At 41.6% G+C, this 10,721-nt stretch overlaps 1 protein-coding gene across 1 annotated transcript in view; it reads left to right on the top strand.

Annotated features, from left to right (window-relative positions):
• Positions 1-243: 243 nt before the first annotated feature.
• The window catches only part of LOC131993918 (spectrin beta chain, non-erythrocytic 1-like), a 141,035-nt gene continuing 130,557 nt past the window's right edge, over positions 244-10,721 (top strand). Inside the window, exon 1 of the mRNA XM_059359994.1 lies at positions 244-379. The gene's annotated coding sequence lies outside the window, so the exon portion shown is untranslated. The remainder of the gene's footprint in view (positions 380-10,721) is intronic.

Raw genomic sequence — 10,721 nt, 5'->3', positions numbered from 1 at the left:
TACATATGGAAGTTTCCTTTTTCATCCATTTAAAAAAATATATTATTATTATTGTTGTTATTATTATTTTATTTTATTTTATTTTTTTTAGTAACCCAGACAAACTAATCCAGCTCAGTGAGAGTGTTAACAGGTCTGTATATCTCCGCCCCGCCCGCCGGGGCTGCAGGGTGTCTGAACCGAGCGCACCGGGCTCTGCAGTCCGGAGAGGGGGGGGCGGGGCGGGGGGAGGAAGAGGAGGAGGAGGAGGAAGAGGAGGAGGAGGATTGGTGGATTTCAGGACTCTCTGCTCCTGCGTTGTTTTTGCTCCGAGCTCCGAGCAGCCCGACCTCCGTCCTCCACTCCGAGCGGGACTCAGCGCTCCTCTCCCGGCCTGCAGGTGAGTCCGAGCCCCGCTCCGGGTCCCGCTCCGGGTCCCGGTCCGAGTCCCGGTCCGGGTCCCGGTCTGTCTGTCTGATCCTGCACCGATCTGTTTCATTGTAGCTGTGGAGCGAAGCATCCACATCCACGACGCCTCCGTGTGTGTGTGTGTGTGTATGTGAGTGTGTGTGTGTGTGTGTGTGTGTGTGTGTGTGAGCTGCTGGTTGCTGCAGCGGACTGTTGGCGCCAAGTCACGCCGGGCAGAGAGCCTCCTCTCCCGGCTGCGTGTCCCCGCCGCGGTCCCCCCGTGTTGTTGAACTTGTACGTGTGTGTGTGTGTGTGTGTGTGTGTGTGTGTGTGTGTGTGTGTGTGTGTGTGTGTGTGTGTGTGTGTGTGTCAGTGCGCCAGAGCTGCTGCTGCTTGTTGTTGTTTTGATGATGAAACTCTGCAGCTTTCTATGTTTTCACCTGATGGAGGTTCAGTTTGAGGAGGTGCTGCTGATGGAGGAGGAGGTGCTGGTGGAGTAGTAGGAGGAGGAGGAGGAGGAGGAGGTGCAGGCGTGGTCGCCTCCTCTGACCTCAGCCCTCAGAGTAAAGCAGCAGATATTCAGAGTGCTGGTGTTCTCCAGCAGGCTGCAGTGACCTTCTGTCTCCCATAGAGAGCTATGAGAGGAGCAGGACTCCCACTGGCTGCAAACAACAACACTAATGTCCCAATCCTGCAGCGTTTACATCTTCTCTCTCCTGCGTGAGTTCCTCCTAAAGCTCCTGCAGTGATTTGACAGAATTGGAGGCTAGTTTCATGTTGTTGTGGTTGAAAATAACACAATTTGTGTGACGTTTCTGCAGCTTTTTTTAATATTTTCTCTCCTGTTTGAGTTATTCCTGATGCTCCTGCAGTGATTTTGCAGAATTGGAGTCTAGTTTCTCGTCTCTGTAGTTGAAAATTACACAACTTTTGTGACGTTTCTGCAGCTTTTTCTATCTCTTCTCTCCTGTGTGAGTCATTCTTCATGCTCCTGCAGTGATTAAGCAGAATTCAAGTGTCAAGTGTGAATTCAAGCTCGCTGTGGTTGTAAATAACACAATTTTTGTGTTTTTTGTGCAGCTTTTCTATCTTTTCTCTCCTGTGTGAGTTCTTCTTCATCCTCCTGCAGTGATCTAGCAACATTCTGCTGTATTTTCAGGTCGCTGTAGTTTGAAATAACACAATTTTTGTGACATTTCTGCAGCTTTTTCTATCTTTTCTCTCCTGTGTGAGTTGTTCTTTTTGCTCCTGCAGTGATTTAGCAGAATTGGAGTGTAGTTTCAGGTTGTTGTGGTTGGTTTTTGTGCAGCTTTTACATCTTTTCTCTCTTATTTGAGTTATTCTTGATGTTTCTGCACTGATTTTGCAGAATGTGAGTGCAGTATCATGTTGCTGGTTGTAAATAACCCTATTATTGTGTTTTTTTGTGCAGCTCTTTCTATCTTTTCTGCAGTGATTTGGCAGAATTGGAGTGTAGTTTCAGCTTCATGTGGTTGTAAATAACCAACCGATTATTGTGACGTTTCTGCAGCTTTGACATCTCTTCTCTCCTGTGTGAGTTCTTCTTGATTCTCCTGCAGTGACATTGCAACATTCTGCTGTATTTTCAGGTCACTGTGGTTGAAAATAACACAACTTTAGTGACGTTTCTGCAGCTTTTACATCTTTCCTCTTCTATGTGAGTCATTCTGTTTGCTCCTGCAGTGATTTAGCAGAATCTGAGTGTAGTTTCAGGTTGTTGTGGTTGTAAATAACCAGATTATTGTGTTTTTTTGTGCAGCTTTTACATCTTTTCTCTCTTATTTGAGTTATTCTTGATGTTTCTGCACTGATTTTGCAGGATTTGAGTGCAGTATCATGTTGCTGGTTGAAAATAACCCTATTATTGTGTTTTTTTGTGCAGCTTTTTCTATCTTTTCTGCAGTGATTTGGCAGAATCTGAGTGTAGTTTCAGGTTGTTGTGGTTGTAAATAAGCAGGTTGTTGTGCAGCTCCGTCCTCCGGTGACTCTCTCTTCTGTTTTCAGGTGTTTTCTAAACGCTGCTGCTGCTTTTCAGGCGTTTCTTTTGCGCAGCAGACCTTGTTTCAAATCCTGTCGAGCAATTATGTAATCAGATACAGGCTGGACTGCTGCTTTCTCTCCTCCTCCTCCTCCGGTTCTCCCCCTCTCTCCTCTCCCTATTTCCTCCTAATCTTCCTCCTCTCATCTGCCAGCTTTGCTTTCTCTCTCCACCCTGTTTTCTCCTCTTTTTCAGCCTGGTTTTCCTCTCACACTGTTGCTTCCTCTTCTCTCTCTTCTCTTTCTCACCTCAGATTTTCTCTTATCATCCTCCTCCCCCTCTCCTTCTCTCCTCCTCTCCTCTCCTCCCCCCTCCCCCTCCCCCTCCTCCTCATTTCTTTGATGCAGTAACTGGGAAACATTTGGCAACTTGTTGACTGAAGCGTCTGAAATGTCACAGTGAGGTGTCGGCTTGTTCCTCGGCTGTTCTAACGACGCGCTGCGGTTACATTTAAGCATTTTTTAACCTAAATCAGCTCGTAGAAAGATCATTTTATCTCACGTTTGCAGTTTAATAGTTATATTTTCAGCTCTGTCCTCATAAAGAGGTCAAAGGTCGAAGGATTCAGAGCTGAAGGACACTCGGGCTTCAACCAAAATCTGTTTTAACTAGAAGCTATCTTTTATATCTCGTAGCTGAGTTTTAAAATGGGAAGTCAAGGCCCAGTTGCACAAACATTTTGCACAAAATGTTGCACATATTTTCCTTTTAAATCCAAGTTAAAGTTTCCTTAAAATCAAATCTGTTGCACAAAACATCCTCCAGGTTTCCTCTTTTATCTCGATCTGATATTCAAGAAAAAGCTTCAGTTGTGTTAAAACCTGAGCGGTTGAACTCTGAGACTTTTACACTCATGATGAAGCAGATTAAACAGTTTTGTTGCCTTAAAATTTAAGCTTTTTATCTGTAAATGTGACTGAATTCATATAAACGTGAAGCAAACTTCTTCCACAAGCTTCAGCTGCAAACTGTTAGATTATTATCTGATCCTGCCTCTGAATTTGATGATTGAATTTAAATTTTTTCTCCAATCAATTTTCTTTCATTTTCTATCTAGAATGAAACAATTGTGACACTTATTATTTCTGAATCGATGCTGAAACACTCACTAACATACCGGCTTTTTAACTTTTTAAACTAGTCTTCAATAGACTCAGTAGAACATTTTTACACTCTGATTAAACCTTTTTATTGACTGAAAATTAATGATTTTTATCTGTAAATGGTTGAATTAATGTTTCGGATATAAACTTTACTAAATTTGACCTTTTTCCCCACATTCCTCCTCACTCCTCAGAGCTCAACAGACTTTTAATCTCTTAAATGATCTCTAAACTTTCTGCAGAACTTTATTTTCCGTGTGACGTTCGCTGACGCGTGTTTATTTTATTCTTCCGTCTTTAAATAAAACGAAGCCGAGCCAGAAATAGAGGCGGGGTGCAGCAGGGTTTTATGGGAAATGTGGTTTTAATTTAAAGGGAGAAGCTGTTTGCAGCAACTTTAAACTACTTTCCTGCTGCTGTTCCTCTGATTCAGCCTGCAGGAGGATCATTTATTCCTCAGCAGCTCCTCCTGATGGAGATGTTCAGCTGCTAAACCATCTGCAGGGACGCTTTGAGAGGATCCATGCTCCTGCAGGAGGCGAAGCTGCTGCTGCTCCTCAATATGAGGAGCCGTCAGGGACAGGAGTCAGAATTACCACTCACACACACACACACACACATTATTACTGAAACTAATAAATCCTTCTGAGATTTCAGTAACTGGAAGGCTGAAAGTTCAACGACGATAACGTTTGTTTTTATAGTTTCTCTCTACGACTCGAGGGGTCTCCAACTCATGGCCTGGGATGATATTTTTCTGTCTTTTTTGAGTAATTTTAGTGTTTTTTCAGTCATTTTGTGTCTTTTTTTGTTGTAATTTTGTGTCTTTTTTTTTTTTTAATTTTGTGTCTTTTTTTGGTAATTTCGTATCTTTTTCTAATTTTATGTCTTTTTTTAAAAGTATTTTAGTGTTTTTTCAGTCATATTGTTTTATTTTAGTAATTTTGTGTCTTTTATTCATTTTGTGTCTTTTTAAAAGTAATTTAGTGTTTTTTTTTTTTAGTAATTTAGGTTTTTTTTTTATATATTGTGTGTCTTTTATTCATTTTGTGTCTTTTTTTTTTAGTCATTTAGTGTCTTTTTTTGGTCATTTTGATACTGGCCCCAGCGGCCCCCAGGTAATTAGAGTTTGAGGCCCCTGGTCTACGATGAACAGTGGATTTTTGGCGTTTAATCTCAGAGGGTTAATGTAAAGCTCTTGTGCAATATTGAACATTTGAGGATGATTTTTGTAGAGAAATATGTTCATATTTCTTACAGTGAGTCTTCATATCGTTTGTTCCTGTTGAATCGTGGTGGATCACATGATTAATAATTGTGTTTTCAGTCTTTTAGTCTTCCTCTGGTCAGTTTCTCTCAGTTTTCTGTCCCTCGTCCTGTAAACACGTCTCTCTCTCTCTGTTAGTAATTAGTGCAGAACGCTGTTGACAGAGTCTCAGACTGTTTGCTGAGAGGAGACGGGGACAGGGAGGGGGCCCGGGTCCCGTTTGTATTGTGAGGACGGAGCGGAGGAGGATCATGTGATCAGAAACACTGTGAAGAAAGCAAATGAAGCTTTTCTAGCAGAAGTCTTTGATCCACCTCTGTGTCCTCGTGACAGACTGAAGCACAGTTTGTCCTGACGGGAACAGAGGACGGACAGTCTGGGGAGGACTTCACGTCTTCTAGAGACTCTGAGGGGAAGAGGAGGATTCTTTCCAGTCTCAGAAGCTGTTTTTATCTTTGATAAATAAATAAACAGCTAATGATTTCCAGTCCAGACAGCTCAGACTTAAAAGTTAAAGATTTAGAGAAACTTCAGGTGAAAACGTTGTTAAAGGAAACACTGGAGCTCCTTTTTTATAACATTTATCCCTTTTAGACCAACACGAACTTGGTTCTGTTCCTGTTCAGGTTCTGGTTCAGGTTCTGGTTCTGAGTTTGTTCTACCTGTGAATCGTCTCTGAACTGTTTGCGTCTCCACAAAGAGCGTCATCATGACGTCACTGTTTACTAGCGGTGGGGAAGAATCAATACAGCAGCATCGCAATATCTTGCGTGCCGATATTACATCGATTCATGGGGCGGCTGTGGCTCAGTTCGTAGAGTTGGTTGCCCCCCAACCGAAGGGTTGGTGGTTCGATCCCCGACCATGGCAGCCTACATGTCGAAGTATCCTTGAGCAAGATACTGAACCCCAAATTGCTCCCAATGCTGCGTTCATCGGTGTGAGAATGAATTCCCAATGGTGGCAGGTGGCACCGTTCTGCCACCAGTATGAATGTGTGGGTGAATGGGTGAATGAGCGCAGTCTGTAGTGTAAAGAGCTCTGAGTGGTCGCAAAGTGATTAGAAAGCGCTATATAAGTGCAGGTCCATTTACCATTCATGGCCACCAAGTATCCATATTTAGCGCTCCGACTGGCGTCAGTATTTTCACCGTTTTGTTTTTTCCAGAGTCTGTAGCAGGCTCACTTTCAGGAATATCCTGGAATCATATGAAACTATAAGATGTAAGGATCTATAGGCACCATCCCTCCACAGTGAGTCAAAGCCTCAGACTGACCAACAGAGTATCCAGTCAAACTCAACTGATATCAAACATGTTGGACGACAACAACTGCAGCATTTTATCAAACACACATAAACAACAAGCTTGACTGCTACATTTTTTTTAGAATGAAACATAAAAAAAGCCGAACTTTGCAGCGTTATTTCAACAACTTCCCCACACGATATCCTGACGCACAGTTTATACTTTTCTTCTGCTAATTTCTACTTTTTTCTTGTGAGTTTGACTTTTTTTCTGGTAATTTAGACTTTTTTTTTGGTAATTTCTACTTTTTTCTAGTAAATTATTATCCTGGCTAACACCAGACTAATCTCAAATGAGATCTAGTCTGGAAACCAGCCGTTCATTTCTCCGTAGAGGAGGCGTGGTTTACGATCCTCCAGAGCCGTTTATTGGACGCTTAGAATGTCTATCAAAGCGTCTGTAGGTAGCTCTTAGCCAATCAGATCAGTTATACCAGATGACGTATGTGTTGTTGGGTCTCTGTGGCTCCGCTGTCTCCCGGCTCGTAGCCAGATCACCGTGGTTACAGCAGCGAGCGCTAGCGGGGCTAGTTGGTAGATTAGGCTTTGGCCAAATCTTGTCGGAAGCATTGAGGCTAAAACATCCTTTTTGGTGGTGAAACAGGAGTTTAAAGTCAAACGTTGTTCTTCTTTTAAAATCAACTTTGGCTCTAAACTATCTAGAATCTACAGCTAGATCCAAAGAGAGCTTGGCGTCTGCTGCAGCCATGTTGGATCCGTAAGAAAACTACAAAACTACAAGCTTCCGTCTGTCCAGTAGTATGCGTCATCGTCAGTCCGTCCCTCCCCGTTCTCTGATTGGATCTAAAACAGGGCTAAGAAACCTCCGTGGACACCAGACTGTGTTGGTGTAAAGGGCTGGTTGGAACCTTCAGACTGCCGTGACTAGTGGCCGGTTATTATATTATATCACGTTATTTTATATTTCCCTGTCAGGTTGTGGTGCTGCGTCGTCCCTTTAAGACTCGGCAGCAGGCGGCCGGTTGTATTTTGAGAAACGAGGCCAGTCGACATGTTTCTGTCCTCCATCTGCAGACCCTCCCTCCTCCTCCTCCTTCTCTCTCTCTCTTAACCTTCATCTCCTCCTTCTCTCCTTTTGCCTTTTTCCTCCTTTATTTTCTCCTCATCTAAATCTCCGTTCCTGTTCATCTTTTCCTCCTCAGTCTCCATCCTCCTTCATCTTTTTTATCTTCTTTTCCTCCTTAAATGTCCTTGCAAACTAAAAGTTGAAAACACATTCTGGGTAGTTTAAAAACCTTAAATATCTCTTAATATTAACTGCAATGCCAGGTTAATTCTTCATTTTTCAAGTTTCTTTCTAGTAAAACACATTATACACTGACCTTTTACAAAAATACCCAGACTCCTGATCAGAATTCCTGATATTCTGACCTTTTCTCTCGATATTTGTCCGTCTCCACATTAATCGCAGCATTGTTTCAATATGAAACTGAGAGAAACCTATTAAACGTTTGAGGGATTTCAGTGTGAGAGCTCATCTCCATCCCTCCTCCGAGGCTCCCAGGCTTAAAGTTTAAGCTGGGAGAGAAAACTTCATCTGGAGGCCCCGAGGAGGAGGAGGAGGAGGAGGAGGAGGAGGAGTGATGGATGAAGGGAGGGAGAAGGAAAGAGGGAAAGGGAGTAAATGAGATGGAGGTGTGATCATGTAGCAGTGACAGAGGGATGAAGGAGTGGTGGAGGAGGAGAAAAAGGAGGACAGGAGTGAAACATACCAGCTGAGAAACATTCCCAGGAAGGAGGGAGGAATGTTCTGGAAAACGTCCAGATAGGAAGTGGAACAATGCGACAGAGAGGAGGAGCGAGGGAGGAGAGGAGGAGGAGGAGGAGATTTCTCCCAGAGGCAAAGCTTCAGCTAAATTTAGAGGAGACCAACACCTTGAACCAAACACTGCAGCTTTTATCAAAAACTTTCCTCCAAACCAGAACCAGAGATCATCCAGACTCTGCAACGATCACATTTTCAAATGCCGGTAGAACTGCAACCAAATAAGATAAAGCAATAATTCTTTTTGCAGATGAAACCGGAGGATTTATCTCTATATTTATATCACGTATGCATCTCTGTTTCCTCACACTAATGGGTTTGTAGAAATCCAGCAAAAACAACACAACAAAACTTTAAAATCAAAAATGTAATCCGACTTTTGGCGGTTCTTTAAAGAAAACATACATTTCAGAGGGTTAATCTATCAAGTCAGTTTCTACGCTGATGATGCTCCACTGTCTTGCTGTTTTTTTTCCTCCTTTCCTCCCCTCATTTCATGCTGTATTTCTTTTTCTTCATTTCTGTTTTCCTGTCCTGTTCACCTCTGTCATATTGTTTGTGTGTTTTATACATTTGGGACGGGTTGATGGCAAATCTCGTTGTACTAGTACTTGTTACCTTGTGCAATGACAATAAATGCTTCTGCAAACACATGTAGCTTTCAAAATAAGAGCACATGAATGTGTTAGCAGAATCCACCACAGAATTTACAGGAAGACTGTCATAATAAAATGCCTCAAATAAAACATAGAAGAACCCTTATTTTCCTTTACAATAATTCATTAAAAAATATGCAATGATTGAGATGGAATAGTGGCATTAGAATGTGTGAGAGGCACCAAATTTAGACTTTTAGGGTAAAAATGTTCTCCGGGGGAGCATGGCCTCGGCCCCTGGACTTTGAACAGAAAATATATTTAAAAAAAACTCCCAGAATGGAACGAAAGACTTGTGAAACCGACATTTTTTCTTTTTTTAAAAAAATCACGAAAAGTCCAGAATTTATCATAAAACGAAACTGTAAAAACAGGCGTTATCGCCAGAGTTTGGACTTTCCGACAGTCCTTGAATGGATCATCAGTTACCAAAGATTCCATTATCAAAAGTGACCAAAACTGGTCTTAAAATGTTGATATTTCTGTCAGAATCTGTTGATTCTACATGTGTCCAGGGTAAGACTTTTTCACACCTGAAAATTCAAACTTACTTCATGGTTTTTGTTACATTTTGTCCTGGTGGAAATATAATAAACATTACGTTTTTTATGTTTTAGTGAGTGTTTTCCACCTCACTTGTTGTGAAGTCGTCCGACCAAATCTCAGTTAAACATGCTGGGCTTTTTGGGGTTAAAATCAGGTGGTCTCCCACCTTTTTTTGCACACTGCTATCTGGAGGCTTTAGATAGCGATTGCTCCATTGTTTGAGCTACCAAAACCTGGTCTAAAGTCAGTGGTGCAGTATTTTCCTACGCCCATGGAAACACGCTTTTTGTTTTTTGAGTTGTTTTTTTTACAACTTGCACTTTATGATGTCAGTAAAACATCTGGGGCCTCCTCCTGAAGTTAAACAGGTGATTGTTGCATATATTTTCAGTAGTAGTAGATGAAAGATGCAGTAGTTGAAAAGAGGAAGGCGGAGGCAGCAACCTGCTCGCTTGCAGCAGGTGCACACACAGCTGGCTTTAAAAGGGAATAAGAGCTGACTCTCTGATTGGTTTAATCCATGTTGCAGTCAGAACACACCTCTGATCAGTTACGGCAATTAACACGACCCCTCTGCTGCACCTTTGGGCCTTATTATGCACCATAAATGCACTTACACCATTAACTTTAGACCGTGTGCTGCAGATCGTCTAATTATGGAACTTCTCCTCTCCATGTGCAGCTCATTTCCTTTTTCTGGTTCTGATAACAGCCAGAACTTTCTGTTATTGGTCTAAAAGTACAAACAACTCCCAAAAAAAGAGCCGAATCATTGTCAATTTTGCTCCAGTTTGGCTGTTTGGTCCGTTTGAGGTTTTACAGGTTTCATTTTGGTTCATTTTCAGATCTTTGCATCAGTTTGATGAAGCGTCCTGGCATGTTTTTATCTCAGTGGATCAATAGAAACACTCGGTGCAACTTAGTTTTTACTCTCGGTGCGTGTAGTGCGGACTGAAAAATTTTAGGAAAGATTTTAGGATGTTTCAGGTGGAAGATCAGGAGTTACAGCTGTATGACTTCTTCTTTTTAAACATATATATATTGTTTTTTTTTGTTATAATACATCCAACATCCAACACTTAAAACATCAAAAACATATGGCAGTAATGAAAATAATATTTAAAATATTAATAATACTGACAGGACCAAAATAAATGAATGATTAAATAAATGTAGATAGCAAAAAACAACAACAACCAAAAACAATACAAAAAATAAATACAATTTGAAAAATTCAAAATCATAATAGTTATAAAATAATAAAATAAATAAATACTATTCTTAGCGAGGTTACAGTGTACATTCCCAACAACAAATCAGACATTTTAAATTTTCTTATCCTCCCACTGCCTCCTTTCATTATATTCTCTGTTTTTTACCATTATTTTCTGCATGTTCGGCAGGTTTGTGAGTCTGCTTCTTGTCTCAGTGTGTGTTTGAGTGTGTGTGTGTTTACACAGCAGGGTTACGTCGGGGTGAACAGGTTTCACCTCAGCGGGGGTCACACACACACACACACACACACACACACACACACACACACACCTCCTCACCTTTCGCTGGATGAATCTCCTCTGAGGAGTCGAAGCGTCTGAATGTTTCCTGAGATCA

Source organism: Centropristis striata, chromosome 20, assembly GCF_030273125.1.
Source record: "Centropristis striata isolate RG_2023a ecotype Rhode Island chromosome 20, C.striata_1.0, whole genome shotgun sequence".
Taxonomy (NCBI): domain Eukaryota; kingdom Metazoa; phylum Chordata; class Actinopteri; order Perciformes; family Serranidae; genus Centropristis; species Centropristis striata.
Note: the sequence above shows the minus strand (reverse complement) of the source record. Positions and strands in the feature narration are given on the sequence as shown.